Consider the following 9,097-nt stretch of genomic DNA (forward strand, 5'->3'; position numbering starts at 1 on the left):
GCAAGATTCGATGTGATGGGTACTGCGCAAAATTTTTTTGAATCTAAACAGGCCCTGAGTACCGAGGCTACACAGGTGCCATCCTTTATGGCATGACTAGTGCATCTGGATGCTACCCCGTCAGGACGCCCGCGCCACTGCCCCCGTCCCATGCCCCGCATGCCTGCCCACATCTCGTCTATTGCGCCTGCCCACAAGCACGTAGGTCCCACCCACGCTAGTGGGGCCTGCCTCCGCCTTTCTGCGCTTGACACCGAGGCAAGACAGCAGAAAGGCGAGGAGGAAGATGCAACACTTGATATAGTTTTAAAACATCCAGATGCAATAAATGCAACATGTGTCTGAAAACAAATAAAACATTTAAAACATACATCTGAAACACTTAGAAAAACACTTAAAAAACACTTGAAAACCTTTGCAACACGTACGTAATTTTCAACATATACATGAAATATATACAACTTCTAGATAAACACACTTGCAAAATATGTCCGAAAAAACAGATGAAACATTGGGGACAGACGTTTGCAACATAAACGTACAACCATTACAACATATGCAATATCTCAATCTAGTTTTGCAACATCCATATGAAACCCTAGCAACATACCTCTAAACCAACTGAAACACTCGAAATATACGCTTGCAACACGTGCTTTCTACGCAATGTCACATTGCTGCTTGGACGAATGGAGCTCGTCCTTGTGGAGCTCGACACCGGTGCGGAGCTTGATGCTACGGGAGTGCTCAGAGGTTGCTAGTGCAGAGCTCGTCGGTGGCATGGACCTTGGCAGTGGCCGCGGCAGGTGGATGGAGTGCAGCTGCAACGGGAGGCACGAGTCCGAACGGCGGGAGGGCAGCGCCGACGAGCAGCACGGGTAGAGTCCGTCCCGCGAGCAGGGGCGGCGGGGGCGAGAGGAGTCCGTCCCGCGATGACCAGCGGCACAGGCAGAGTCCGGCTGCTGCATCCATTCTGTCGCTGATATATAGCTATCATTTGACCTGTAGCATCGCTCCCCGCACGCAACCAAAAGAGGTGCTAGGACAATTAATGTGCATGATAGAGGACTTTCACTCACGGCCAGGGAGGAGCTAGGATGCCACTGAGCATGCTGGTAAGAGGAGGAACATGTGTCATTGAAGATGGGCACGATATGGATTTCAAAACAACAGAAGGAAAGCAGATAAAGACGCCTTAGGACAGTGCTCGGCGTCGGCGTCGTCATAGTAAAAAGTGACGACGCAACACCAGCCACACCTGTGCATTTTTTGTTGCCCACGAAGACCCATTTGCTTCTTTACCAAGTCATCAAATTTGATGGGTTTTATCGTCAACCATCTGTAGTGATCCGTCACTTTTTATACCCATGAAAAATGATGGGCCGTCCTTGTGAACTGATTTAATTTCTTTGCATAAATGTGCTGTTTTTTATTTCCAGCCATCACTAAGGGCACGACCAACGCACCACGCTGCTGGTTTGAAATTTTGTCAGTTGTTAGGACACGTAGGCTCAGATGCCACGTGGGTGCTAGTGTAGCTTGCAAAATTTACAGATGCCTCATATCGCTTTTTGCCGAAGCATATCGCTATCATAATCCCGAATTGCCTTGAGTGCCAAAAACAGCCAAGGAAAAGGGTTAAACCGCTAAGGAAATGATCCTTAACCACAAACCGTCAAGCAAATTCACTCAAGGATAGAAGACAAGAAAAATTAGTTTCCTTCGCGGTTTTGGCACTCAAGGATGATTTCCTTGGAGGCTGGCCACCAAGAAAACTAGGGCCAAACTTAATTTGCCCAAGGGCCAAGGAAACTGAGTGCTCACAACTAGGGTTTTGTAATGGGCTTGTCGTATCTCAGCCATCCAAGATCGATCCAATGGCGACGAGCAAAATATGCCTCAAGAGGGACTGAAGTGGGCTGCATCCATGATATGGGCTTCATTTTTAAACCGAATATTGTGATATTGTCGATTATAGTTAATTGTTTTGTCTAATTTTTAAATAAGTAGGAAATCCTTCTAAAGTACCATGAAAAAAGTATATGCTATACCCAAATATATTTTTCAAATGTAATATACTATATATAAGTTGTTGTGGAGGAGTTTTAAAATTTTTTGAATATATTTTCTATTTACTATGGTTTAAATAAATTTCTGCGTGTTTATTTAAAGTAAATCTAGATTGAATTCTCCGTACCTCCAAAAAGATTAAAAAAAATCATGAAAATATACTTTGGCTCGTACATTTCACTTTAGCCCATATCTTGGAGTTAGACAAAAAATCATTTGTTTGCTATGGATAATTCATAGTTCTATCTCCAAATTACCATAAGATAATAACAATAATACCTAAACTTTGTTGGCAAATTCTACAAAATTGCATGACAACATTGTTTTGGTGTATAATCTTTGCATAAGAAAATCAAATGATTTAAACAAAGTGGTACCATACATTGTTCACACATGGACACATCTCTCACATAGTTACATAACTATGTGAGAGATTTATCCATTTATGAACAATGTATAGTCCAACTTTGTTAATATGATTTGACAGTTTTATGGCAAGATAATACAACCATGTTATGCTCTCATGCCAAATTTTAGGATTTTCAGACACCTTAAAGATATTATTGTTTTTTATTGGAGTCACCAAAATACTTATAAGCATTTCCTTGGCTGCTAGCCTCCAAGAAAATTCAATAACCCCAAGAAAATGATAATTTACTTGACGGTTTAGAATAACACCCAAGGAAATGGGTATTTTTCTTGGCGGTTAAGAATAACACTCAAGCAAATAGTAGTTTACTTGACTGTTTACAACTACACTCAAGAAAATGAGTAATTTCCTTGGAGGTGATTAGAAACGGCCAAGGAAACACCCATATTCCTTGACGGTAACGTCAACCTCCAAGGAATATATATTTCATTGAGAGTTTAGTAACACTGCCAAGAAAAAAATATTTTTCTTAGCGGTTTTGTTTTGGCACTCAGGGAAAATCTGAGCCCTCAAGGTAATTCTAGATTCTGGTAGTGTATAGACATGGAAGAATGCACTGTGAAAAATGAGTAGCTCTGAAACACATTATCTGTGCACATGTGTGATGCTTATAGTACAACACGGCAAATTGCTATTGGACCTGTAGCTACTAGCAACAGAGACGACACAAATGGGAGCAGGAAGAAAATTTATACTACTTCACCTGCGTTGGGAAATGCAGTAGCCTCATGCGTCGCTTCCAACGTGGAAGATTAGTTTCTTTTCCTAAGGCAGTCAATCACATGTGCCGTGCTAGTCTTGATCTAAGAGCAGGAACAATGATGGGCGAATCGACTGCCACATCAGCTGCATGCATGCGGCTGGTCATGGCAACCGACGGTCTTCTTCTACTTTTGAATAGCACGGTGACCAAGGCATGACCCTAATATGTGGCCTTATATAAATTAAAAATATATGGTGTAAAAGAAGAGACTAGTTGTACAAATTAGACTATAAACTTATCTATTGATGACTTAGTTTGGTTTATAGCTAGGTTTTATTGGTCTTGCTCTAATGAGGCATAATGATGTCACACAGGTGGAAGGATGCCCCGCCTCCATTGTTAACGATTAACACAGCTATAGCAGTTTTGGCAGCCTCTAAACACCTACTATGTGATAATAGTTAGCCTGCTAGAGATGCTTCTGGTGAGAGTAAGGCCCTGTTTAGTTTCCTCCCAAAACGCTAATTTTTTCAAGATTTCTCGTCACATCGAATACGAAAACGCATGCATGGAGCATTAAATATAAATAAAAAATAAAACTAATTACATAGTTTAGACGAAATCCACGAGACGAATCTTTTAAGCCTAATTAGACTATGATTGGACACTAATTGCCAAATAACAACAAAAATACTACAGTGCTTATTTTGCAAAAAAATTTGCATCTAAACTGGGCCTAATTGTACCAAACCACGCTCAAGTAGAACTCAAAGAAAATGGATTTATCCCAATGGAAAAATATTTCAACGACGTGGGTTTTGCAGTTTACCCTAAGGGCTTGTTTGAATGTATATATATCCACTTCAATCCACATGTGTTGAAGTAGAATGGAATGTAATTTAGTTTAATTTTACTCCAATCCATTTCAATACATGTTAATTAAGATAAATACATGCGCATCCAAACAAGACCTAAAATGGACTATGGTCCACCACCTGTGTGTCGTCATATATCTATATCTATATTGCTAGAAATCTACGGAATATTTAGTTTTTTTTATTCACGGAGTGAATTCAATTACATAAAAAAATCCTCATGATATATAATTATCACATAGGAAGGACACAAAATTAGAGAAAACAAGCCACATTTTTTAGACACGGGAAAAATAATTGCGTCCTTCCGAAGACCGCACCGCGAGTACAACAAAGCGATTGAAGTGCCAGTGCGACCACCTCAATAATTTGTCGGTTGAGGCAACGAAAGGTCTGAAACCCACATGAATGAATCTAGGACGGAATCTGCTGATTATTCACCTCCAAAAATTCTTGAATGACCATGTCAAGGGCCTTGTTTAGATGCTATCCAAATTCCAAGTTTTTTCACTTTCTCTCCATCACATCAATTTTTAGCCGCTTGCATGGAGTATTAAATGTAGGTAAAAAAAATAACTAATTACACAGTTTAGTTGGAAATCACGAGATAAATCTTTTGAGCCTAGTTGGTCCACGATTGGATAATATTTGCCAAATAAGATAAAAGTGGTATTATTTAATCATCCGTGACAATCGTAGAATGCTGGGCCTTATTGATCTTGATGGATCTGAACTGCTTCCTCTGTCCTGGCTGCTGACCCATCTCTTTCTCAAACGCCAAGACGCTGATCAAATTGATCTTGCCATCTCCATCCCCATACACTGCTGCCTCCTGTGACGCATCGAAGTCGTCGTCCCAGAAGGCCACTGCAGCGGCGTCCTGGTGCCGACTCGGTTGATGTACGTCATGGGCACCATCGGCGCGACGAAGTTGTCCATATTCGGGACGGCTCGTCTCCTGAATGGCTCGACGACGGCCTCGCCGAAGCCGACGACGGCGGCGAGGAAACGTTCCATGTCGTGCGCGGAGTAGTTTCTCTCCCTGGTGACCACGAGCTAGCGGCGGCCCGCTGCGCCCGCCGAACACGGCCGGCGACGGGAAGTTCATGATGGCGCTCTCGAAGCTCCTCCACATGGCTCTCGTGGACAGCGGCTTCGTCGTTGGCACGAAGAGGATGTCCGTTCCGGACGCGAAGTTGCTCACCGGCTCCATGAACCCGGTGGAGAGCGTCGGCGCGACCAGGATGAGGTGCTCGATGTACTCGTTTCGCCACGACAGGGGAGCGTTCCGGACGAACTCCAGGGCGACCATTCTGCCAAAGCTGTGCCCCAAGATGACGGCTTTCTTGTGTTTCCTCTCTCTCGCGGTCTCCACGAGCTCCATGAACTCCTTGAAGTAGCGGGAGTACACCTCGGATGTCTGGCCGGGGGATGGCGGCGCGTAGCGAAAATCGAGCTAGGTCGTATTTAGCTTATAAGTCACGGCTTATTAGCCAATAAATAGTATTTTTCTCTTATATCAAATCAGCCAACAGTACTTTCAGCCATAGCTTATAAACCAAAGCATCCCAAACGAACGGGCCGACTAAGGGGCTCCGAACATGGTGTCTCCATCACGGTATCCCATGCTTTCCAGTGCGGGTCTCTGTAGAGAACACGTAAAGAAAGGTACAAACATGCAAGCAGTTAGTTTAAAAAATAGGAGATTATCAGTCTGTTCGGGAGGCCGTATCGCATCATAGATTATTTACTGCTGGCTGGTTTGGTGTGAGAGAAAAACACTGTTCCCGGCTGAAAATTTACGATCGTTTACGAGCAAGCGAACAGGCTGTATATATTGATCTCTCTAGTGCAGATTCGAAGGACGACGACTCACGAGTCACGACTTGAGAAGGTTCTTGTGGCTGAAGGATCCTGTGGAGCCGAAGCTGGGCACTCGCGTCTCGACGCCGGGCAGGTTCCGGTAGTCGTTGATGGCAGGGGTCGTAGACGCGGCTCATCTGCTCCAGTCCAGGAAGGAATCCACGTATTCATGGACCACCAGGTCTGAAACGTCCTTCCCCTTCATTGCGCCGCAGTGTGGCGCCGACGGCCGGTACGCCTCGGTGAGCCGTGCCTCCAGGTCGCTGCAGCTCACCCCAGGTATACCAGAAAGATCGGATGGAAGTCGTTGACGCCGACATGTTTGTTTCTTGAGAGATGCTCCCGGAGAGGAGAGGGCAGCAGGAGTAGCACCAGAGAGACAGCAGCAGCTGAAGTGGAGAGCTAGCCACAGCTGATCTTTGGTATAACACGGCTTGGCGCGCGCAACTTCTCACTCGATCTTCTCTAGCCGACCCCAATCCAAATGTCAGCGATTGAAATAACCGAGTTTTTGAGCTGGGTAGTGATATATAGATAAAGAGAGGAGACAGGGCCAAAGGGACACTATCGGTATTAGTCAGGACGGGGATTTTGATAAATCCGTACCTTCTCAATACATATGGATGGACGGACTTACTCGCACCTGGACGTTTGATCCGGGACGCTAACTTCGGACGGTGCTCCGGCGCCCGCGTCTCATACAAACAGCTCCCGCGCACCCGCACCTATCCTGCTTCGGAGGCCACATGGGCCCACGCATGCGGGGGACAGCCGAGCCCACTCCGTTTCGCGCGCCCAAATGCACACAGCAGCAGCAGCACTAGCAGGCGTGTGCGGTGACCCACGACAGCACAGTGACCTACGGCGGTGCACTAGCAGGAGCAGCATGTGCTTCTCCGAGATATACTTTTGAAATATCCAAATAAAACACTTGCAGCGTACGTGTGAAACAGATTAAACACTTGAAACATGCGCTTGAAACATGCATCTATAGCCATAGATGTGCAACACCAAATCTAGTTTTAAAACATTCAAATGAAACGTTTACAACATACGTCTGAAATAGATGAAACACTTGAAACATGAGTGTATAGCCATTGCAACATATGCAACACTAAGATCTACATTTGAAACATCTATATAAAAACATTTGCAACATACGCCCGAAACACATGAAATAATTGAAACATACATTTGCAACATGCGTCTATAGCTATTGCAACATAGTAGGCAACATTAAGATGAAACACTTGAAAACATATGTCTAAAACACCTAAAACACTTGAAACGCGACGTCGCCGGCGACCACGGCCTACCTTGTGGGGAACTGCGGTAGCCCCCACCTTGATGGAGGCCGGGGACTCGGCGACGATGGACTTGGCGTTGGGTGCCGTGAGCGTCTGCACAAGGCGGCGTACCACAGGGTCGTGCATGCGCTGCGACAGTCGCCGGGGCGGCATCGGCAAATCCCTCAGGGCTCGCAGGCTGGCTGGCCTTGGTGGCGGCCCTGGCTGCGACCTGCGGGGGAGAGGGCCAGAGTGGGCCACGTGTGAGTCAAGTGAAGCTAGGTGCCGAACATTCTGGAGTGTACTTTTTTTTACAACCGTTTGGGCTGTCGCGGCCCACGACAACGGGAGCGTTCGGACGCCCTAAGCGAAGCATTTCCCACGGATTATTGGCGATGAAAATAAACTATTGGTCATTCAACCTCACTAAATCCACTCTACTTCACATGGAAAACAAGAAACAAGCCTTTAATTACCACAGCTAGCGTACCACCATCAGATATAATTGTTGTATATTTTTTCTAGACTTCATAGTACTACTACAAACATGTTTTTCAGAGGTGGATAAAATATCTTTCTAGAGGTGAGGGTGTTCACCCGCCTCTGTAAAGGTCTTTGTTAACGACGAATAATAGAGGTGGTTTTACTACCACTGCCAGTCTTTTTAGAGGCGGTTCTAAATGTTCTATAGAGGAAATAAGCCATTTATAGAGGCGGATGCTGAATCGCCCCTAGAAATGAGATTTGTATAGACCGATTGTTTTTTTAGAAATTATCCAAAAATCATAAACCAGACCAAAAGAATTGTAAAAAAATCCGGGGGAAAACCCACCAAGTAGTCACAAGTCACACAATTCTTCGCGTGAAAATATAAATGCTGATGGCCTCACATGTAGCTCCTCTAACACTCCACCTCAAAGATATATGGCATATTCATTCTCTGAAATGAGTATTTGAACTCTAAATGAATTCAAATGAAAAAGTATTCAACTATAAAGTTATAGATATCGTTTAGTACTACAATTTTGGTTTTGGTTGTATTCATTCCCCAACCGCGGTTTCTAGAGATGACTGGATACTTGCCTCTAGAAATCACTGATCTCCAAAGATGCATAGATAGAGACGGCTAAAAATAGTCATCTCTACAAACAGGGGCAAATCCAGGGTAAATTATCGCCAGGGTCAGCCTTTACTCATGACACTAATGTATAGCTCATAATAATCCAGCACTGTACATAACACAAATATAAAATTAATATCATATGAAAAAAAAATCAAGGGTGCATAAAAAAGGGATGAAATTATCAATAACATAATGTGCAAATAAAACCCTTCATGATAGTGGTTACCTCTTATAGTTGTGCTCTGCAAGTATATGGCCGCCTATCTTAATAAGGAAAATTACCACATTATCATTTGGAATCTTATAACAAAATCTATGTTCCACTGAGATAGTGGCATCATCATTAACAAATTCATCAAATGATACAATTTTGTAGAACATCTCTACAGTTTTGGTCCTTGAAAACATCTCTCCACTGATGCAGTGACAATAGGAAGAATTACGTAGGTTAATTTGAGGAGCTGATAGAAACAAAGGAAAGTTGAGACAGTTTTGTGCATCCATGATCATTCTATCAGACTCAGAAATAGTATATAATTAGGCACATCTTGCATTAGTACTCATGTTAATATAACAATGTAAATATGAAGGTCATGACAATAATCCACCTCCTTCTCAAATTTGAAAGCATGAGGGAAATTCTTCAGACCAAAATAAGCAATGTAGGATTTACATTACTACAGATTTGTCATTCACTACCGGCACCATCAATGCCAGTTTTTGTGAACTGGCGGTGATAACCCTTCA

General features: G+C 43.7%; 1 pseudogene; it reads right to left on the bottom strand.

Annotated features, from left to right (window-relative positions):
* Positions 1–4,492: 4,492 nt before the first annotated feature.
* LOC136548441 (lecithin-cholesterol acyltransferase-like 1) lies at positions 4,493–7,401 on the bottom strand (annotated as a pseudogene).
* Between the last annotated feature and the right edge of the window lie 1,696 nt (positions 7,402–9,097).

The sequence above is a fragment of the Miscanthus floridulus genome, chromosome 4, assembly GCF_019320115.1.
Source record: "Miscanthus floridulus cultivar M001 chromosome 4, ASM1932011v1, whole genome shotgun sequence".
Taxonomy (NCBI): Eukaryota; Viridiplantae; Streptophyta; class Magnoliopsida; order Poales; family Poaceae; genus Miscanthus; species Miscanthus floridulus.